The sequence below is a fragment of the Argentina silus genome (assembly GCF_951799395.1).
Source record: "Argentina silus genome assembly, chromosome: 3".
In the NCBI taxonomy this organism is placed as follows: domain Eukaryota; kingdom Metazoa; phylum Chordata; class Actinopteri; order Argentiniformes; family Argentinidae; genus Argentina; species Argentina silus.
Window position 1 is genome coordinate 4,065,688 of NC_139657.1, and position 24,087 is coordinate 4,089,774.

Sequence of the window (24,087 nt, forward strand, 5' to 3'; positions counted from 1 at the left end):
CACACGGTGTCATGGGGCCCATTATTTGTAAGGGTTGAGGCCAGAGAAGTAGCGGTATTAACCAAAGCCTCTTTTAAAGGAAGCCGGTTCACTCTGCTGCCATCTTGGCAACGCCTCTGTGGGCACTTATTTCTCAATAAGGAGACCGATGCTGTTTTTTTTTGTTTTTTTTAGACACGTAGCCGATGGGAGGGCAGGACAAAAACTTCTGTCTGAAATGCGTCTTTCTCAAAAACTTCTGAAAGCGGCGCCGCCTTTCCCTGTTTCTCGCAAAGCCGATAGTAAACTAGAATCAAAGGGAGTACGTTACGTTTTACATTTATGGCATTTAGCAGACGCCTTTATCCAAAGCGACTTACAACAAATACATTTGTCTAAGTGAGTGAATCATCTGTCCATCAGTCATCATAAGATAAAGTAATCAATGCTCAGACCAGGGGCCATAGGCAGTCACAATGCTAGAAGAAGGGAGTGACACATCTCTAGTGTATAAATCTGATACTACTGTCTAACGTTGATTTCTCTCCCCGGGGGGGTTCCCCAGGCTGTCCTCTTTGCATCTTGTGTGTCTCTCAAGTCTAACCGCATTTCCTGACACACATTCACTGTCCTGCTGTCCGGCAGAATTACAGGAATATGTACAGCTCACCTTTGACACCCCGGGCCGTTTGTGTGTGTGTGTATGCATATTGTATACAGTACATACTGTAGGTACTGTACTGTATGTGTGTATGTTTTGGTTCAATAAGGAACTCTGATATTGTCCACACACACACACACACATACTGACCACTTTATTAGGAACATCTGTACACCTTCTCATGGTGGAGGTGGTGTAATGGTGTGGGGAACACTTTTTGGTTAATACCAATCAATCATCGCTTAAATGCCACAGCCTCTTGAGTATTGTTGCTGACCACGTGCATCCCTTCATGGCCACAATTTACCCATCTTCTAATGGCTACTTCCAGCATAATAATGCACCATGTCACAAAGCGAAAGTAGCCTCAAACTGGTTTCATGAACATGACAATGAGTTCAGTGCTCTTCGGTGGCCTTCCCAGTCACCGGATCTGAATCCAATAGAACACCTTTGGGATGTGGTAGAACGGGAGATTCACAGCTTGAAAGTGCACCTGAAAAATCTGCAGGGATTGCGTGATGCAATCATGTCATCATGGACCAGAATCTCAAAGGAATGTTTCCAACACCTTGTGGTGCCACGAAAAATTGAGGCTGTTTTGAGAGCAGGGAGGCCCTACCCGGTATTAGTATAATGTTCCTAATAAAGCACTCGGTGAGGTGTATATACCATAAGTCTGATAAGGTCTTGAAAGTAAGGTTCCACACGCTGAATTCACAGAGACCAATTTATTTCAGAATCACTTCAAAAACATCAGTAACACATCAACAGTAAGTTAATTCTGTACAAACAAAGGTCCTACACCAAGAGCCAGTCTCGTTGATGCTGGCGGACCTTCACCTAAACATGGACGGGTTTAGTAGACAACTCTGTGACAGTCAGGATCAGAGAGCCACACAGCTGGCTTATTGAGAAAAGATACTGTCCCAAAAGAAGTGGGAATTACCACTCGCAAACATTTTTTGTAAGTGCAATAACTTATTGCAATGACACACACAATTATATTAAAGTCACAATCAGGAATAGAAACACAAGATTAATATACAAAAAAAAGTACATTGTAGCTTAAAGCCAGAAGCAAATTAGAAAGCCATTTCAACCTGGGTAGAATCCAGAGAATCTCCTCAAAACACACAAAAATAATTTCTTGGCAAGAGTATAATAATACTTAAAAACATGTATAGTACATTTTCGAGGGTAAGGGTCTTATCTCTGGAAGTCCATAATTCAACAAATGGACAAGCAAAACAAATGAACAAGCAAAAAGAAAAAAAAAAATCACTCTACAACACTTGTACACATTCACACAAATGTGATCATATTAAAAACCATGAACCTCTGTTGCCCTGTTTCAGTAGTATCAAAATGGAGGGAGCTGCGGAGGAGAGGAGCACTAGGGGAGGGCCAGCAGGGAAGACGGGGAGGACGCAGACACTTCTACAGGGCAGGAGAACACAGGAGACGTCAGTCATACCTTTTCATCCCCATTTGTTAATTGGACCTTTTTATATCAGATTTGATCTCTGCGTTTAATTAGCAAATGGTGATTAATTTGATGGAACTGGTTTTGGGTGTACCTATGTAAGTAACAAGAAACAGTCTGTTTTAGAAACAAATTGGCATCAAGGGGCTTTTGAGGGACTCTTTCATGAGGTGACTGACTGCTGTCAATACACTGTTAGTGTGTGTGAGAGCATGAGAGGGTGAGAATGAACAGCTAAGATATCAAAGATACCATCACATTGTCAAGCTGTCATAATTGTCAAAGCACTGAGGGACTTTTAACTTGAAGAACAGAGATTCCTGTGGTTTAATGCAGTGCTTTTCCACCTCCTGTTCTAAGCTGAGAGTTCTCAACAGGAATATCCATTGACAGTAAAAGGAATTTGGTCTTTATTGGGAAGTTTGGAATGTTTTTAAACGGGGTTTTTTCAAAACAGGACAGGTTCCAAGTTCATCCTAAAATGTCGACGTGTTAAATGAGAATCGTACCAAAAGAAACAAAAAAACATTCATAATTCAATTTCTGAGCTGTTATGAAGCCGCCCCAGCATCCTCCCATGTTGTTGTGAGTGCCCAGCCTTAACTCTGTGGCGGTGGGATGGTGTAAGTAAGGGACCTAGGCCGCCCAGAGGGGGGGGGGGGGCGGAAGGGGATATGTAGCCTAGCCTAGTGGGCGTCAGTCAGGGATCAGCCACGAGACTAATGGCTGTTGGCTCTTGCTCTAAGTCTGTGGCCCAGCTCTAGTGACACGGTCTATTCCGGAAGGGCAGTTGGACAGACACCCACGCAATCACTGGACATACTCACTGCATTCCTGCAATCCTGTGCTAATGTCATCACGTTACCTAAACATTACAGAATGCTAACCCTGGCCCAATTAGGGTCGCCCAATCATATAGCTGGCTACTTTCCTCGGACTCTTCAGAATACCATGTGACAGTCATCTGCGCTTATAATCCCACATCTAAAAGATGAGTTGATGGTTACAGTGTGTTGCATGAGAGTACTGCATGTCCTCACCATGTACTGTAGGCTGTGATATAGATTAGTGTGTGTTTTTGCACAGCAGGGGCAGCTTATTTTGACACTGATTGAGTGTGTCTATCCCTGTTGGATGCTGATTGAGGCTGGCCTGCTTAGTTGGTGTTGAAGGGCTGCTGCTGTGTGTTGTTCCTGCCAGTCTGCCCAGTGGAGACTGTGTTTCCTGTAACCTGAGGCCTGCCTTGGGAGGGAGGCCTGTGGAGGCAGCCCTGGGGGAGGAAATGACACGTTCACTTGAAATTACTGCCAATCCTGTGCCTGCCCTCCTCCACCCGGACCAAATTGGCATGGGCCGTGTCTACCTTCTTAGACAATCGATCCCCTCTTGTATGTTCCAGCTCTCTCTCTCTCTCTCTCTCTCTTTCTCTCTCTCTCTCCACACACACAACAGAGGCAGCTGCCAAACACAGCCCAGCACGAAACAACGCAGATGTTGACTAAGTAACACAAAACAGAGATGTTTACTTGTTAGCATACTTCTAAGACAATTGGCGTGTGAAGTAAAATCAGAGCTGGCATTGGTGCATGCAAACAGGCTCCTAAAGGACTATTCGATTTCATCAGTATGAGTTTCTGCAGCTTATTGGGATTCTAATGTTGTGTCATGTTTCGGTCCTCAAATTGAGCAGTTTGAAGTGGGTCTTTTCTCAGGGGTGGTGATTTCTTAGAGAATGCAGGGGTGGGTGGGGGGGGGGGGTTATTGCAGTGAATCGAGATGCCTTAAAAACAAGAAATGGCCGTTTTGGCGCACAAAGGCTTGGCCGTTTCTTCTGTAAATTGTGTCGTTGGTGATTTGAAAATGTTTGTCACTTTGGCATTGTGCGGTTGCTGTACTTAATTTGTTCTGTTGCAGCGACAATGTTCACCATGCACCCCATAAATAGTGGGTGTTCTCCTTCTCACCCCCCCCACCCCCCACCCCCACCCCCCCCACACACACACACACACATTCCCACAAGACACCTGAGAGATCAGGGGGTAGCGTCACTCCCTCAGCCCGGTTTCATCTACATCTCTCCATCCCTCCCTCCCTCCCTCCATCCCTCCCTCCCTCTCATTCTCAGCGTCTGCTGATTGTCATCGTCACGGTTGTTATCTTTGCTGTAACGGCCCTCCTGGTTCATTTGACCTGTGTTATCATTAGTGCTGTCAGGCGTAGTCCTGTCCCGTCCTCTCCCCCGTCGCTGGCCGTGGCCAGAGGGGCTGCTCCAGGGGAGGGGCTGTGCGGGGGCAGGGGGCAGGGGGCAGGGGGCTGGGACAGGGGGGGCAGAGGGTGGGGGGGTGGTGGAGGAGGATGGGGAGGAGGAGGATGAGGAGGAGGAGGATGAGGATGAGTCCCAGGCAGGGAGCATCATGTAGCCCAGGATATAGCTGCGCTGTGTTCCTTGGCCTTCATCCGCAGGGCAGCGATGCTGGAGGACTTGCGGTCGGGGTCGACGTTGAGGTCATAGCCGTTGATGCCGCCGCTCATCCCGGGACCGCCAAACAGGCTGCCCATGTGCGTCTGTCCCATGTGACCGCCCCCGGGACTGGGCACACCCAGGAAGTCAGAGACCCCTCCGCCGTGGGGGTGAGGGGGCATACAGGAGTTGACGGAGTCGCAGGGCACCACGCAGCCAGGCACTGGGGAGGCCCCGCTGCTGCCCCCGATCCACGACGGGTTCTGGATCTACAGAAAGAGGAGCAGCAGAGTTAGTAAAACGACATTACTCGGGTTACTTACTTACTACATTTACATTTTCACATTTACATTTATGGCATTTAGCAGACGCCTTCATCCAAAGCGACTTACAACAAATACACTTGTTTTAAGTAAGTGAATCATCTATCCGTCAGTCATCCTAAGATAGTGATCAATGCTCGGACCAGGGGCCATAGGCCATTATTGCTTATTGGTCTTGTTTCTAGACACTTCCGCCAGAATGCGTGAAACATCTGGAGGACCAACTCGTCAAACTTGGCCTTCGTAAGGCCCATAGAAAGATGGTTGAAAAGGTAATTGTTCTGCTTAATCTCCAACTATATTTGAAGCCTGAGCCTTGCATGTAAATTGCTAAAATTAAAACGGTGACTAATACTTTGCTCATTTAAAGTCACTCCCATAGAATTCTGTGGTCACTCCCGCTAAGTTTGAGTCATCTCTGAGTCGTTGATATTCCAGGCTAGTCTGAGCTGTGCACAACAGCCTGGGGACGATGTTACTAGATTGTAGACTGTCCAAACCGTTACTATTGTTTGTGTTTTTAACGTACAGTAATGAGGTACAGCAACGGACAGGACTGTTCTGACTCCCACACTTCAGAGCCTAGTTAGTTAGTGCTGATCCCTGATCCCATCCTCACTGTAACTAAACTGCATTTACTATTATTATCATTATTATTATTATATTATGTATGACTGTACCTGTGCGTAGTTCTCTGGCCGGCTGAGGAGGGGCAGCTCGTAGGCGGTGGAGAAGTGTGTCCGGACCTGCTGCATCTGACCAAAGCGCTCCCTCTTCCTCCACTTGGCCCTCCGGTTCTGGAACCACACCTGCAAGGAGAAAAGGATCCCATCAGAAACTAGCATTCCAACTGCATCTCAGCGTCTGGGCCTGTGCAGTATATGGTTCTGGTCATGGCCCATATGGACAACCCTTTGGGTCATACTGTGCACACTGTAGGTACCGTTACGAAAATGATGGACGCCATCATTGAGAATCTTCAATCTAGCGTTTTTCACACTGAGATCATACACGCATCACCAACCTGCGTATGATCTAAACCAGAACGGTCCGGTCCGCTAAGGGAACCGCAGAGGGGTGAAGACGGCTATAAATTCTGCAGGACATCAAAGCCCTGCCCCAGGTTTTTAGGAGTTGACGTGTCTTTTAAAGTGCCGTACGCACACACACACACACACACACACACACACACAGCTATTGATGTGTGGACTGTGTGCGTCTGTGCATCTCCCTATGCCACTGGCCGATCTCAGCTCCTCCCTTTGAAAATGCAGGGGCCCTCTCCCCGCTCCCCGCTCCCCGCCCCCCCCTCCGTCTGCCTCGGTGCCGACGGGTCCACATCTGGGCCTGCAGCCACTCATAAATCACGCTAGGAGGTGTGCTCACCTCGCCTGTCAACACAACAGGAAGCCGAGGGGATCCCTCCTCTCATGGAGCATGGCAGCCGCCTCCTTCGCTACACTACTGGCTGGCCAGAGACGCTCGAGAATGTTTGTGTGTTCGTCGTTCGTCGTTCTGTGTAATGTACTCTGTGTGTGTGTGTGTGTGTGTGTGTGTGTGTGCGTGTACACAGGTACAGCATAGGCCGGTAGCTCTGGGAGTTTTTCCCTGAGACTGAAGGACAGACGTTGTGGAACGAGGTGTGTTTGTAGTGCTGCAGACTGCTGACAGACTGAGAGCAGCAGGCCCCTCTGCAGCCCACTTCTCCTGCAGCCCAGGAGAGGGAAGCAGGGGGGAGGCAGGGATAGGAGGAGGGAGGAGGGAGGAGGAGGGCGGAGGGAGGACAGACTGAAGTCGGGGAGCTGGGAGAGAGACTGTACAGGTCGGGAGAGATCCAGTCCAACACTCTGAGAGAGAGAGAGAGACCAGGCTGGACCAGTCAATGCCACGGTACTACATACAGTACATTGTACATCATGGTAGACATGGAGAGAAACTAAATGAGTCGTGAAAGCTGTGTAAACAGCGGACAGTGATGCATGATTGAGTAATGACATGCATACTGCATGTGAAAGGACTTGTTTTACCGTGTTAGAAGTCATACTGTACCTTGAGCGATGCACTACTGCATTACAAATAATTGATGCCGTTCCGATGTAACGTGCTGTGTGAATTCTTTAAGACGTGCTCTCTACGCAGCGCATGTACTGCAACTATTACTGTCAAAGACATTTTATGAGTAAGATGCAGTAGCAAGGTGTGTTATAAATGTATTATAACTGTTCGTATTATAAATGTAATTTTGCTACAAAAGCGAAGCAGCCTCTAATTCACCCACTCTCTCTCTCTCTCTCTCTCTCTCACACACACCACACACCCACACACACGCACCACACACACACACACGCACCACACACACATGCGCGCACACACCCACACCACACACCCACACACACACGCACACACAGTATCACTGCACCCCCCCCCCCAAACACACACATTTTCATTACTTCAGCTGCAAGGTCACGTCTCAGTCGGGTTAACGGCCTTCCTCCTGGCCTGTGATGGCTGCTTCACTCACACGCAGCTCTCACCACAGAGGTCTCTAATCCCCTCTTCCTTCAAAAAATGCTTACTTCTATTTCTTCCCTCCCTCATCTTTTCCTGCTACATTGTGCTCTGTCCATCACAGTGTGGTCATATGAGTTAACGTTTCAGTTTTTGAAGATCTGCAGATTAAATACTTTCCACAAATAAATGTTGCATCGTTTGCCTGAAACTCTGTCACCCGTACGGTACATGGGAGAGTGAGAGGGGGGTGAACGGGCCTCCTTCATGTTAATCTGTATTTATTTATTGGTTGTCTGCCTCCTATCCTCCGAGGGAAAGGAGAGACTTCTTCAAAGTGGGACGGCAATCTGGTGTCGACACGGGGGTTTGAACTTGGATTGTGGGATGAGTCCCAACCTAATCAGCTTGTGGTTTTCACAGTCCCTTACGTGCAATTTCCCCTCTTCCAACACGCACGCACGCACACACACACACACAACACACACACACCTCACACACACACACACACACACACACACACACACACACACACACACACACACACACACACACACACACACACACACACACAGAGACTCTCACAATTAAAGCGGTAATGGCACACAGACATATTATAGGACTCTTGGGGAAGGAATTGGCAACGGGTACAGCAGGGATGGGTGTTGTAATCGAATATTGAGTTGTCAATGGAATTCGAGAGGATTGCTCCCCAACGAGATAAAGCTAGAACGTTCGCTAACTAACTCCCCCCAAAAAACACACACACACACACTGAAACACGTCATCACTCTGACAGGGATGCAACTGGTCACCTTTCTAAAGAAAGGCCCTTATATGGCCGCTTGAAGACATTTAGCCGTGATCAGTGACGTTGACATGGCACTTCAGGAGGGGGAGAGATTGACGTAAGTGGAGGCTGAGGTTTCCTGTGAGTTTGGGCTGGAGTCAGGCATTCCACAGGTCAGCTGGAGGGATGAGAGGATGGCTCAGCCCCGGACAGACGTAACCTGATAGCCGCGCTGCCTCTCACTCAACTCCTGTTGTCAAGGTGAAGAAGGGGGGGGCGTACAGTACTGTGTGTGTGTGTGTGTGTGTGTGTGTGTGTGTGTGTGTGTGTGTGTGTGTGTGTTTTAGCATATGGGTTTGTGTGTGTTAGTGTGTGTGTGTGTTAGTGTGTGTGTGTGTGCGTGTGTTTTAGCATATGGGTTTGTGTGTGTTAGCATGGGTGTGTGTGTGTTAGCATATGTGTGTGTGTGTGTGTTAGCGTGTGTGTCTGTGTGTGTCTGTGTGTGTCTGTGTGTGTGGGGGGGGGGGGGGGGGGGTACGCCCTTTGAATTATATCATATGTTTAGAAAGGCTTAGCCATCTTTGCTATCCTCCACAGTGGGATTTGGTCATGGTTGTGTTAAAAGTATGTCAACCCCCCCCCCCCCCTCCCCCATAGTTATTTTGAGTCATCATAGTTCAAAACATTACTATTCAGTTTTCTCATGGGAATCCCCACTAGGAAGGCCTCCATAGATGATTGACAAGTGTGAAATCTATAGCTACAGTCTTCTATAGTCCTCTCCTGAATGTTGTGATATGTTGTCAGGGATGTAGATCCCGATGAAGGTCTGTTGAACGAAACGTTATCTTTCCACATGAATGTGACGTGGCAAGAAAGCCGGTGTGCTTTTCGAAGTTTATTTTTTCACTCTGAGAACCTGGAGCAAGCTGAGGTGTGTGAACGTTTCTCAGGCACTCATGGATGTGGATGAAATGGAAGCCTATATAAAGGTTGTTCAAGAGTAACATCAATACTTTTATAGTATAAAAAAATAAAAGGAAGAAAAGGAAAAAAAAAATATATATATATATACTTTTGTAGTGGCACAGAACATCAACAATCTCAAACAAAAGAAAGAGATTGAATCTAAGGACAGGCTCTTCCTCCCCCTCTCCCTCTCTCTCTCTCTCTCTCTCTCTCTCTCTCTCTCTATCACACTGCTGCTCTGCCTCACCCCCTCATTCAAGCCCTGCCTCCCCCTCCAGTTCTCCCCTCCTCTCTCTTCCCCCACCCCTCTCTCCCTCTCTTTCTCCTCCCTTTTAAGTCACAGAGGGGAAGTGGGGATATTGGAAAGTGAGATGGGAGAATGTTCAAACTGGGGCTTGTTTTCATTTCATGTTTAATTTCCTGACGCCTAAGCCCTTGGCTTTCCGCAGCTAACCCCCTTGACCTTTCAGAGGCTCGCAGACTACAGCAGCGGACCAACTACACACACACACACACACACACACACACACACACACCGAATTCAATCCTCACACTCTGATGAACATATTTTCAATCTCTCAAAACACAAACATAACAAACTCTTAACATGGAGGCACACTCGTTCTTAAACACATGCAAGCAAATAGGTTCACGTGATTCCCCTACACTCACACACACACAGTGCACACACAGTACACATAGTACACACACACACACACACACACACAGTACTGTACGTCCCCCCTCTCTTGGATTCTGGTAGGGTACATATTGTGTTATGTTACTCTGAGGTTATGCTCTCTCTGGAGCTGCCTTTGAACGGCAGCAGGGAAAAACACACAGGCCAAATAGTTTAGAGGAGAGCTCATTCAGGGAACGTTATGAAGTCAGACGTGTCCTTCACTGCTCCACGTCTCCTGTTCCCAACCCCAGAATCCCCTGAGCAGACCCTCAGCAAGAGAAGAGGGACCAGCGCTAACATAACAGAAACAGCTGTCTGTGTGGAGAGTGTGGTCTGATGGGAGTGTCTGCTGTGTAAGAATTAACACGTTATACATGTACAGTAAGCAGCATACCTGTATTGAGAAGTGTGCGTGCGTGGGTGGGTGGGTGGGAGACAACTCGACACATCTCCTACGGACGCCTGAATACTATGTGGACATTAACCCAGTTCTCACCGTAAGAGAAGAAACGTCTACCTACCTACCTACCAACTGCAACCATTTACAGTGCTTGTTTATTTTACACAGCTGACATCTGCAGAGAAGGTGATTCAACGCCGGCAGAGATCTCTGGGCTCAGAGCGCCGGGCAGTGATGCAGTAATTGCTAAAGACGTTGACAGCAAAAGGCAGCTTACAGAGCCATTAAAGAGCTTTATTTATGCCCCAGAGCCAGGAGGCAGAGAGGGAGAGAGAGGGGAGGGCAGAGAGGGAGAGAGAGGGGAGGGCAGAGAGAACAGCCTCCAAACGCAGCTTTGAAGTCTAGCCGTCTCCCATCATCCCTGTCATCCTGGCCCATGGCGATTGATAGACTGCCTTTGCAATCACTCAGACACACCCCTTTCCTCCGTTCACCCAGTCAGTGGTGAAGTTCAAGTCTGAGGCAGAGGACTAATTGTGCCGAATAGACCGAGAGGCAGCGCACGTACAGATGTGATTACAAAGAACCAAGGCAACGCAGAGTCAGTGTTCATGGAAGCAATCAATTGGAAGTGAAGGACCTTGACTGTGGCGTTTTTTTGTTGGGTTTGGCAGGAAATGTCTACGTAGTTTGGATGTCAACTGTTCGTTGTCCCTGAGATGAAAAGGGGTCCTATGGTTTGTTGCACCATATACCACATGATATAATAAAGTATAATGATAGAATGTTCCTGGACTTTGTCTTGATGGACCCTCAGATGAAATTGTGGGGTTTAGTCTTGATTGCGTGTGTACTTAAGGTATTTTAGAAAATACGGGTCAACCCACACAGTGACTCAACAGAGTGTGCTGTGTGCCTGTCAGACTGTCAGGCCTGTCAGACTGGCACGTTAATTAGATTCATCTGGCGGCATGGATGTCTCTGTTTGGATACCAAATGAATGCAGTTATTTGACTGTACCTCCGTAACGACCAGGCGAGGTTCTCTGTCCCTGACTATGTCTCGGCGCACGCTTGGAAATTGAAAGTGGCATCTCAAAGTGTTTTTTACTCCCCCCCCCCCCCCCCCCCCTGCCAAATAGCTTTGATGATGACTTTTTTTTTTTCCACTTTTTTTTTTTTTTTTTCTTCTTCTTCTTTTCTTTTAAATGCTGTGCGGGGAAATGGTTTGAACATGGTAGTTTTGAGGGAAAAACCCTTGGCCTCTGACCTCATAGCAGAGTCTGCACGTGGTAGAACTAAGAGCAGAGTATTCCCGCAGCCCCACCCCGCCCCTATGTGAAACTGGCAGGCCCAGAAGAGAAGCAGAACAATAGGCCTCGCTGTCTGCCGTTCAGAACAAGGTCTGTCAACACGCCAGTCTTCTCCCTCACATCCCCGAATGAATATCTACATGCTAAAAAATTGAGCCTTCACGCTTCCACAGCTCGTAGATGATGGACTGTGGTGGTGATCTATCGATAGTTTACCCCCCTGTCCCTCAGCCAGGTGTGAGGGCCGGGTGACGGGCCAGATCTGCTCACCTGTACGCGGGCCTCTGTCAGGTCGGTCCTCAGCGCCAGCTGCTCGCGGGCGTACACGTCGGGGTAGTGCGTCTTCTGGAACACCTTCTCCAACTCTTCCAGCTGGTAGCTGGTGAAGGTCGTGCGGTTCCGTCTCTTCTTGCCCTTGTTGCTCTCCACGTCGCTCTTGTCCATCGGGCTGGAGATGTCCGAGCCCGGTCGCTCCGACGGCCCCTTCGCCCCCGGCTCCTTCAGGCTCAGGTAGCTGCCGTCCATCCCTGGTCCGTCAGTGTTGGGGGGCAGCTCAGACTCTGTCAGCCCACCGTTGTCCTTGGCTGTGAGAGGGGAAATAGCAGAGAGAGGGACGTGAGCAATTCTGATAACATGACGTCGTAAGGTCCATGATTTTCAACATCATGCGGTTAGTGTAGTTGATGTGAATTTCAGATCGAGAGAAAGCACAACTATAAATGCATAAATTATATACAGTTGTATTTTTTTTTACTGAAGTAATCATGTAGTTTGAACATTCGTATTATATGTTGCAGTGTATGTGCCAGCAGTATTTGTGTGGGGATCTTCTGATGAACAATACTTGCTCAAGTGGCCACTTACAGTATGATGTGTAGCCCCTCTACCTCCAAGCCAGTCTCTTTACTTATTTATAATGGTGTATAATTTACTTTAGCTTACGTCCTTCGTTCCTTTCATGTTTTTCCTAGTTCAAAGGTCTTGTATCTCTACATCTCAAGGTTCAGAGGATATTATTTTTCTTTTCGGTTTGAAGGATACGTCACAACACACTGGTGTAACCTGTGACACAACCCCCAAAGCCCCCTCATCACCCCCCCCCCCCCCCCCCACCTCCCCCCCCCCCGAGTCAGTTCTGCCCTCCGCAAACAATTCTCAATCACGCCATCTGAAATATGAACCATACAAAGCCTGCTCAAGTCTGCTGAACCATGTATGGTCAGCCTTGTTTATCAAGGCAGCCACGCTACGCCTGTACCCTGCCTCTCAGACGTAAACAACATTGTGTTTGTCACCTCCAATTTCAACAAGAACCTCCATTTTGTGACAAGCCTTGCTCTGTTCCTGTTAGAATATGCTTTTTGTTTCCTTTTAGCAGATGAATAACGCAGAGCCTTCTCCTTCAATAAACAAACAGCTGTGTGAATAAATAAGCCAAAGGATACTGGTTGTGGGTATGGCAGAATAGAGTGCTCTGTCAGCGTGTGTGTTTGCCTTCCCCGGGCATGGCGTGTGCCTCTGTCCCGGACCCGGCCTCTGACAGGAATGGAGAAGGGTTCAGGGGCATCACAGTCTCCTCATCATCTGGACTGACGTGTAAGCTACTTACGGTAAATATGTATTTTCAGAATTATTCCTACCCCTTCTAGATGTTGCGTGAGCCCCGAGCCTGCCATGTTCAACAAATGTGAGTTGAGGCACTTATTTTCCTTGCTGTGTCACTGATGTTTACCTCAGAAAGGGCCAACAGAGGGCTCCTACCAGACTCTCAGGCACCCAAGAGCTCTGAGGGCGAAGTAGTAGATGCCCTCTGATGACATTCTTGGGTGGAGGTCTAGTCTCACTGAGCCTCAGTGGGAAAGAGTTATTTGGGTTGGTGAGATGACGGCATAGCTGAGTAGTGACAGAGAGGGTTAGGCGGTGGCCGTCTGCGAGCTACAATACATGCATGTTTGTTTTCATGGATTAGTGGGCCTTTGGCTAACTTGTCCCGCATTGAGATGTCAATAGTCATCCCTCTGTGCTTACAACACCCCTCCCTTGGTCTGCACCCTGGCTCAGATCAGCCAGCCTCTCTGGGATGCTAATAGAACAGCACAGCTCTCCCAGCTGGAGTTCATGACCTCATATCACTGCGGCCCACCTGTCGGACCCCCTCACACTCTCTGTTCGGGCAGATGTTCTGACATCATCCCCCCCCCCGCCCGGGCCTCTTATTCTGGAGCCCAGTGTAATATGTTCCTTCTACCCCAGGAGAGCAGTATGGCCTGTATGGTTAAGAAGTGGGACAGGTCAACCAGAGGTTCCTGCCTGGCATCACCTCAGAGAGCCAGGCTGCAGCTATGCCCTTGAGTAAGGCACATATCCTGATTGGTTGAGGCAAGCGGGTGCAGCCGCACACAGGGGAAAATGTGCACAAAAGCCAGAGAAGTTGTGACTTCTACCTGATCTAGTCCTGTGTGTGTGTGCGTGTGCGTGTGTTTGTGTTTGTGTGTGTTCACAATCTCTGTGGTCTAATTTTAGTTTACGATGTTTTGAGATGTAGGCCTGGACATGACTATATGGATGCAGTGAGTTTAACACCAGGCTGATTCATCATACTCCCCAGTAAGGGTTTTGGGTAAGGATAAGTTTTTTGAGGGGTTTTGGTTTTTTTGGTTCCATTGTTCCAAACCGAAAACCATGCCTTCCTAATGTAAACCAACCAATCAACATATTTTCAGTGTTTTTCCCGGCCCTCTGGCCCTGAGTTCCACCCGGTAAGCTCTCCAAATACTCACCCACAAACACAAACATCTCCCAGTGTCTACTGCCTGCTGAGCTGTCTCTCCTGCTCCACGCTGTGCTGGAGAACAGAGCCATCTCACTTATCTCTACCGGGAGCCAAGATTCCAGTGCATCGGCTGGCTCCAATTGTTGGGTAGACAGAAAAGTGTCAAGCTCCTTGACTCTGTTCCGTACTGTAGTTCTTCCTTCAGATATTCCTCACTCACACACCCGAATTTTGTTACGCTAATATTGGATTTTTCAAAGGTCCGTCTGTGATGACCGGCAGACCTCTCTAGTTAGCTAGGGTCAGATGTTTACTAGGGTCGGCCATTTAATCGCTGTTGAAAACAGAAAAAAACATCAAAGTGTAATTTAACTGGTTGTAAAACACCGGGGCTTTTATGGAACGGGATGGGAAGGGTCAACTGAAGGCATATAAAGGGAACACTATAAATTAGTAACCTGGGGAAGGGTTAATGATCAAACACTAAAGAACGGGAAAGGAGCCGCTTTTAAAAAGGAGAGGTCTAAAAATTATGTTTTCAAAAAGCTCCCCCGTTTGATATATGTCAGAGCTACGCACGGTGCCGTGAGACCACAAACAAGACCTTTTTCCTTCCTGTGGCTCCTCGTGTGGCTAAACCAATCAGTGTCAGACGGGTCGGTCTCAGTTAGTCAGTTGGTCGCCTCGTGTTCCGCTCTGTAACGACCAGCAGCTATTGTTTCGGCACGTTTGCTACAGTACAAAAGAGGCCGGTGGAGGCAGAAAACGGAGGACGGGCTCATTGTGATGCATGGAATGGAATGAGGAAATGGCCCTCCTGATTTCTCATTCCATCCCATGCGTTACAATGAGCCCGTCCTCCGTTTTCCACCTCCCCACCAGCCTCCACTGGTTTGCTGTCACACAGGCAGGTGTGTTGAGCCCCAGCTCAGCCAGCTCTGGGAGTTCAGGTTCAGTGTTGTTCACTGTGAGGAAGGGAGGCTCCCAGATGTTCCTGAGGAGAGGTCAATGCCAGTGGCTTGCACAGGAATGCAGATTCCGTGGGAAATGGTTCTGTTCAACCTCAGCTCCTGATAAATCGCCACTCTTATGACCTCACCGCTGTCATGAATGTACTGTACCTGGTGAGGGTTGTTGTAGTTCAACGCGCCGCAGAAGAAGAAGACGTCAACCATGTGATTTGATTTGATTTGATAAGTAAAACATTAATAAACATAGATTAAAAATTATTGAGGATGGGGCGCTTAGTTGCGTAACACACTAATGCGCATACCACATAATCGCAAGGTTCCTGGTTCGATTCCGACCCTCGACACGTCTTGCATGTCATCCCTCCTCTCTCTCACCCATTCTTCCTGTCAATCTCTACGGTCCCTATCCCATGAAAACAGAAATGCCCTAAAAACATATTTAAAAAAATATATATATTATTATTGAGGATTTAAAAAAATTAAAAAAATAAAAAACACAACAAAGCCTGAATATCACATATCTGTGATATGTGACAAGAGCTACACATGTTACTGTTATCTATCCCTCAAAAACAAAAACAAAGATGAGAATCATTTGTTGGATTTCGGTGAACAGGAAAGCTATGGTTTTTCAACTGGCTGCTGCTTGAGTTATGTCATTTTCATGTCCCTCTCTGGAGACGTGGAACTTGTTGTGTTTCAGTTCAGCCCAATAGTTATTGACAGAAAACATAATTGACGTCTCTGTGTGTAAAGGGTAATGGACATTTTGGACTAGGAATGGTGAGACATAATCGCTGCAATGTCAATAAGCTGTTAATGGCTTGTTAGGGCGTTTGGCTGCCATCTTGGACAATGGTTGAGGAGTCTGGCATAGGCAAGAGCTCTGCGTGTAAGCACTTATGAACGCTTGGATCAACCCCACAGTTCACCGACAAGAACCAGGGAGAGTAAAGGGAAGGAAAGAAAAGATTCCGACTGAGACGCCAGCGTTAACACCGAAGTCAGAGATCAAAATGCTTGCCACCTGGTTAGAATTTCCAAATCATTTCTTTCATTTTTTGGGCCTGCTTGGAGACCTCGGGTGGGCGGGGGGGATCGTATCTCCCCCTGGAACAGAGATGGCAGGAAGTAGAGGCCAAAGCGTGCATGCTCTCTCTCTCGCTCCCTCCCTCCCTCCCTCCCTCCCTCCCTCTCTAGATCTTTCTTCCCCTCCCCCCTTATCTCTCTCTCTCTCTCTCTCTCTCGCTCTCTCTCTCCCCTCCCTCCCTCTCTAGATCTTTCTTCCCCTCCCCCCTTATCTCTCTCTCTCTCTCTCTCTCTCTCTCGCTCTCTCTCTCTGTGTCCCCAGGAGGGAGCACTGGCAAACAGCACGAGATGGAGAAGGAAACTATAGATGAGAAAGATTTTGTTGTTGTTGTTGAACAATAGAAGAGGGAGAATGAGTTTCGGGAAAACAAGCTTTCTACTAAACTTCTGTTAAATGGTATAGGGTAGCATATCAATTCCCGACTTCCATACCACCGTTCACAGTCAACCAATGGCGACACAGCCCAGAGACAAATACTGTACATGCGTTTACACACATACATGAGTTGGTACTTCAGCCTCTCAGTGTATACAGTTCACAAACACAAGCTAAGCTAAGCTGTATAGTCTGTGTTGAAGGTTAGTGTGTTTCTTTTGCACATGTTATTGGCATAAACACATACTGGCATATTCACACACTTACACACACACACTCGGTATCACACAATATGTTAGTCATCAGGACAGGCATATCCTGTGACTTCACTTCCCTAAGTCTTTTAACACGTACTTACACTATTCCATTTTGACAGGATGTCTTTAAAACCGAGCCAAGAATCTTTTTATTCCCCTTCCCTGCTGCGAAAAATATTTAATCTGTGACAAAATACGCGATATGCTCTCCGAGCATCTTTTACAGTTGTGTGTAAAAAAAATAAAAAGCTATTTATGGGGAGGCTGATCACTTAACATTCAGATGATTCTGGAAGGATCTTCAGGGTAGACTGAGGTTAAAGCACTCCGTCTCCCACACAGTCACTTTAAGTCCTTGGTGAGGGACCAGCTCACACAGACCTGCTCTTGTTTTATTTAGTATTTCACTGTGTTCTACATTCAATGTGTTGTTTTGTAATTACACTTATATGTGGACAGGGCGCAACCCGGAAAAAAAAAAGAAAAAAAACCTTGGTCTCTGTGTGTGTGTGTGTGTGTGTGTGTGTGTGAGATTCCCCGGATAAATAAAGGTTGAATAAATATGTGTACAAACACGGACACGTAATCCGTTTTATCATTGGTGTGCTATTTAAACCTAGACAAGGACCTGCAGTGTCCGAGTGTGTCTCGGTGTGTGTCTCTGTAGGCTGGCTAGTTGGTATGGTAACACTACTGACAGGGCGTTGTGCCCTGTGTATCAGCAACCCCGGGTATCAGCCCTGTGTATCAGCAACCCCGGGTATCAGCCCTGTGTATCAGCAACCCCGGGTATCAGCCCTGTGTATCAGCAACCCCGGGTATCAGCCCTGTGTATCAGCCACCCCGGGTATCAGCCCTGTGTATCAGCAACCCCGGGTATCAGCCCTGTGTATCAGCCACCCCGGGTATCAGCCCTGTGTATCAGCAACCCCGGGGCCCCTAATGTGGAGTGAGACTCATGTCATGTCATGAGGAGTCAGGTCTCTGTTTCCCAGATGTTCCCCACTTAGCCCCAAGTCACTCCCACATATACGTCTCACAAGTGTGCTCACAACTTTCTAACGTGCCACGGGAGACATTTTGCGGAGAGGGCTAAACAATGAGAGGACGTGAGGATCTGGGGAGTCTTGTATTGTAGCGTTTTTTATCCATTACTGTCACATCTGACAAATGGAGAACATTCCCATGTAAGGTCATTACTATACAGAGAACTTTGGAGGCCTGTGATGCAAGCTCGTATGTATGTAAACACTCGCAAATACCCCCCCCCCCACACACACACACCCCCCGAAAAACACCCACAGTTTCTCTCAGTCACTCAAGTCGCCTTTCTAACTCGATACCCGTTTCTGACTGGTCGTCTATTTACCCCGCGCGTTGGTGAGACGGGGTTACGTAAACCAGTCCCTCTTTGTCATCTCAGGGACTCTCTGTGGCTTTGGGGGGCTTGTGTTTGGGGAGTATGAATAATAACCATAGGAGCCAGTAATGCACATCTGCATTAGATTAATGGGGAGCTCTCCTGTAGTGCTGCGCTGCATTCCTGCAGACTCCTAAGCACTCGATCAGTTCCAGTGGTTTGATTTCATTCATTGCTGTGGTCAGGTAGAGGTTTCCATCGCTCACAACCTCCTCTGCCCTTGCTACATGCAACACAGCCCGAGGGGCTTGAAGTGCTAGCATGTACTGTAGCAACATGCGTGGAGCACTCGCTTCGTATTGAGTTAGCGTTAGCCTCTGTTTGTAACGCAAGGTATAACTTGAGCAATGTGGCTGATTTGGTATGCTCAGAACTGAAGGAGAGAGAATGGTTTATTGTTCACCTCATAGGGACAAACAATTCATTCTGTTTACAAGTACTGGATGTCCCCTTCCTAATCTCCCTAAAACAAGATAAAAACACACGCACGCACACACACACACACACACCACTGGCATTTGAAATGAGCAACATAGAAATTACCACAGATTTTTTTTGCCTCCCAGAAACAAAAACACATGCATATTTTCTTCTCCCTATGTGCCATGTCAACAAGAAAGTCTGCATTACACAGCAAGCACAGCCACTTAGCATAGAGGCACAGTAGTATTTGTAACACATACACATAACAACACTTGATGTTGAGAAAGAAACCAGATCATTGACCACACTAAAATAAAAAATAACATTAATGGAGTGGGGGGGGAGGGGGTATAGTTCTCATTTGGAGACTTGGATGTGTTCCAAGTAAGGTGTGAACAAGGAGATCTTCAGTGCCAAACATTTAACAATAATGGAATGTGTGAGATTGATTGATTGTACCGTTTTCTTACAAACATGTGTTTCAACATGTGTCTTTTTTTTTTTTTTTTTAAGATCAGCTGTGAGTAGTACTGAATCAAACTAGTTATGAGATTGAATTCTGGGTTCCGAGATTCCGGTTCAATTCATGTTGTATTTTGTTGTACATTTTTGTGAAACATTTTAGAGGGATGGGTGAGAACCCCTTTGCTTTACATACATGTCACAAGGACCCATAGATGTCTGTGATCTCCATTTAATTACTTGTATCATTGGGAGAAGTTCCCCTCAGAGCATTTCCTTTAAATTGTTGAAGTGTACAGTTTTTGTGCTTATGTTGATGGGGATAATGCATTAATGTTGTGCAACATGTCCCCCATTGAGGACCACACGTGATAACACAAGCCTGTTGACGCCTGAGGCTTTGGCTTCGTCCCAACGTCATCCTCCCCGAAGCTATGATGCCTTCATCTGGCTGCAATATTTTAAATAATAACATTGCAGAGTTTTCCTCCGGGGAGACATATTGTATTTAATGATGGCGTTTAAATGACTCTGTCATTGCACTTGCCAAGTATTTTAGTTCAATGTAGGGGTGTACAACCCAGCTGGAGGTAAAGGCTCTCTCACCTTGAGAAGAAAAACATACTTAAAAGTCTGATGACGATATAACCCAAAATAAAAAGATCTGACTCCCATTGTTTGGAGTCAAGGGAAAGCAGTTTAGTTTGCGCTTTATGGCGTATACTTTGGCTTGGAGGGATGAAGGCAGCTGCAGCATAATGTCCTTATTATCTGAATATAGCTGCAGTTCCACTGTCTAGAATCGTGAGCCACTTTTCGCTTCTTGCATCACGTCGAGTTTTGTGGGATTAATTTGGTATAATTATCTCCAAATAAACGCGTTAGCCCTTGTTCGCACCAATGTAGGCCCACGGACAAGCCAACAATTCCACGGTGTGTGTTCGATTTTAGTGTGAAGACATGCAACTTCTCATTATTTGGTTAGGCTTTCATTTGTTGTGGCGCTATCGCTGATGCAGTTGTAAAATCAAGGACACAATGTGTGTGATATAACGTTGTTGAAATAGTGTATAACAAGGCAAGGGCCTAAACCTTGATTAGAGGAAAGCCTAGCGATGATGTTGGCTATTATTACTTCGAAATATGATTATCTAGATTAAGATAATTTGGATGAGGTTAAGCCTATCAATCAAATTTCAACAACTGCCCAAATTGGATCTGTTCACTGCGATTATGTGTATAACAATGATGAGCTTATTATTATTACTACTACTACTACTACTAGGCAAGGCCTTTTATGAGGCTAACATAATTGTTATTATTGTTATGATTATTATTGTTGTTATTGTTTTTATTGTCATTTTGTTTTTATTGTCATATTTTTATCATTATCTTGTAAAGAATTTAACCTTCAATGCGACACAATCTGATCCCTTCTTTTCTTAGCGTTTGTTTGAATCAATGTTCAATGAACGGGCTTTTTAACTTTCGCTTAAAACCTCCCATGTCTCATAAAAGGAGATGCGATTTGGGATGATGGAATAGGTACATTCTTTCTAAAGGTCGCGCATTTGTTCCTCATAGCACAGACTGGCTAACACCATCTGTAAATCAGTCGCTTTTAAACATTTTAAATGCACGTCATTCTCCCCAACAAAAATATCAGAAAAGCGAGATCAAACGGTGTTGTTGTATTATTCCAATTTTGAGGAGGCTAAAGCGTGTGGTTACTTTTTTTGTGTTCTCATAAATTGGCTTTCAAATTGTTTTCATGACCTTTAGGCTACTGTGCCTATCACATATTACATTTAATATATAATATAATTATCGGCCTGTTGCGGATAGACTATGATTGACGCCTCATTATGGTCAAAGCACATAAAAATGTTTGAGGTATAAGGGTTTTGGCATTTGTCGTGGGCCTACAGTAGGCCTGTAAGCCTCCGTGTGTTTATCCTCAAGGTGAAAATAGAGACTGCAATGTTCTTCTATTAGACGCTTTTCACACACGGTCTGGTTTCGGACCGACGTGTCAGGCCTCATCCGCTCACCGTCGACATAACGTAGTCAATCTCACGCACTCCTTGAACAGCGCGTCTTGAAACGGTCTTCCTCCTAAGATGGTCAGAAGACTGCCTATTCTAGCCTTTTAGTCAATTAATTTGTCATAACTGTGATATAAGGCAAAGTTATTGATTTTGGCTATGGCATACTCAAAAACAAAGTTACGGCCTAGGTGTAGGCACTAAAGATTGTTGGCCAGAATGATGGGAGTGTTACTCTGGAATAACCGAGATTGACAAAAATGACAGAATTATTGAAATCATCATTATATATCACGATTAAGATCGATAGGACCATGTGCCATAGGCTCAAATAGGTCAAATTGTTTGTTGTTGTTTTAAAACAAATGTTAATTGGTCATCATGGGTTTTGTGGCAGTGAGGCATAAGCCTATATGCTACATTGATGGAAGAAATACGATTTTACGCGCTAAGAAAGGCCTAAGAATAGGGCACGCAAGAAAATGCATAATCGTTTACATGCAATAAGGAGGTTGTAGGTCTAACTCCGTTAAAGGCTTCTTTCTTGTTTGCTGTTTGTGTGTTATGCTGATTTACACAAATAGTAGTCTATTACATTTGCCAATTAGACTGTGTGTGTGTGTGTGTGTGTGTGTGTGTGTGTGTGTGTGTGTGTGTGTGTGTGTGTGTGAGTGAGTGAGTGAGAGAGAGATGAGAAAGAGTTGGGACTGCGACACATCTTTCGGTGAGACAGTTGCAGTGCAAATGAATGCTATGGGCTATTGGTGGGTGATAAATTGTGCAATAATTAATTTATCAATTATGTACGTGGTGGTAGCATATATTGCGACGAGTGTGACACTTGGCTCAAATTCCGTGGATTGTCCTGTGAAATATATAACTCAATCGTTCAATATTTTAAATGACCAAGATTCAAGTAAGTTACACAAGTCAATTTCAGGAAATGATGGACTTCATAGGCTATTCTGTGGAAGTAAATATTCAATCAACAATAACGACAGTATTATTGGTGATATCTGGCCAACTTGCTCGTGAAAAAAGACCGGGCATTTTTGTGTCGATTTAATTCGGCCTAATGTGGCCATCTCGTACAATGCATGGGCGTATTTGTTTTTTTTGTTTTTTATAACGCTTGGTTCTCTAACTCTAATGTCTCTCGTGGCCTCTTTTAAGATCTACACATTTCTCTTTAATTTCCATCCTTCCCCACTGTTTATTGCAGCCGTTTGGGCTGCTGATCGTTCCACTCGCACAAACTTCACTCATACCGTTCTGGACTCACCATAGCAGGGGATGAGCGCACCGTTGTGTCCGCTCTCTTGGTGGAGTTTGCTGCCTTCCGGGGGAGTTTTGCAAGTAGGTCGCTGCATGAAGAGGTGGTATTTGTTGAAGGTGCCCTCCTCAGCGCCTCCATCCAATGACTGGCATTCCTGTTGGAAAGGACTCCGAGACTTTTCACCGTATTGCCCTTTGCTTGGTAGGAAAGAGGGGCTGTATTTTGTGTCATTCGTTTGGAATGTCCTAAACGGGTTCCCTTGGTGATCCCTACCTTGCGGCGTAGATGTGTTATAATATGAATCCATGGATGTCATATCGCAATATGAAACGCACGTATCTGCGTTCATTCCTAAAGAAAAAAAATTCGAATCAAAAAATCCAAACGTTCTTCCTTTCCCTTGCAGCGCGACTCAGATATTCTCCCCAAATTCTCTCATGCACTGACAAACACACACGCACTCATACACACACACACACACTCTCTCTCACACACACTGCCGCATCTGGGGTTGGTTAGAAAATGAATCAGATGTTTTCCAGAGACTGTAGACTGAACAAATGCTAAGAAGCCCCCTTAAGGTTTACCGGGGTAAAAGAAATGCCGTGCTCTATAGATGATGCCGCCCCACAGTCCTCAGAACACGCCACTCCGACCTGGTCGCTCCATAGATTTGAAGAACTTGTCCACCGTTAGGCTATTATGCAGACCCAAGAGATGGGAGGTCAAGCTACAAGGGAAAAAAAAGTTCATTTTTTCGTAAACACGCGGGAGACACGACACATGACATTAATGTAATTATGGGAATGAATATAACTGCTTTGATATGCACATGGAGGGAGTCGCAGGGTGCAATTTCATGGTTGTGCGTCTGGAATGATGTTTTGAGTGACATTATTTATCCTTGCTTAAAACAAGAATAGTTTATTTCCACGGGGTTTAGTCGGTTATTTCACTGGTTTGGTTTAGGTTTTAGTCTACATACCATCACTAAATTAGGATGAATGTTCATGTTTCATTTGAAGAGTGTACTTGTGGAGAGGTGACTGTTTTGTTTTTGTTTTTTTGTTAATAGCCTAGAAACAGCATGATAAGAATACACAGGCTCTTCAACATAATTCCTTGGTGTGAGCCATTTCAGACTTTGACCAGACTTTACTGTGCGCGGGTAACAGCAACGCATTTTATGTTGACTGCATTACAAATCACAAAATACAGCCTCATGCGGAATATTTCTTCCTGCTTTTTGAGTCTCATAGAACATCGATAGGACTGATTGTGTTGGTCAGTGCATCGTGTATGTAGGGCTTTGGTTGAGGCAGGTGTTGTTCAAACATTATTAGGCCTATATCTAGGCTACATATTTGCTACAGAAAATATGTGATTTATGATGATGATCTCACTGTGGATAGCTACAAAAAAAA

The 24,087-nt window shown here is 46.1% G+C and overlaps 1 pseudogene across 1 annotated transcript; it reads right to left on the minus strand.

Annotated features, from left to right (window-relative positions):
- Positions 1-4,538: 4,538 nt before the first annotated feature.
- On the minus strand, positions 4,539-23,012 carry LOC310802731 (homeobox protein aristaless-like 4; annotated as a pseudogene). The gene is made up of 3 exons: positions 22,670-23,012; positions 5,591-5,719; positions 4,539-4,856 (listed from the first exon to the last, which is right to left on the minus strand). The product of its transcript is annotated as a homeobox protein aristaless-like 4 (transcript).
- Between the last annotated feature and the right edge of the window lie 1,075 nt (positions 23,013-24,087).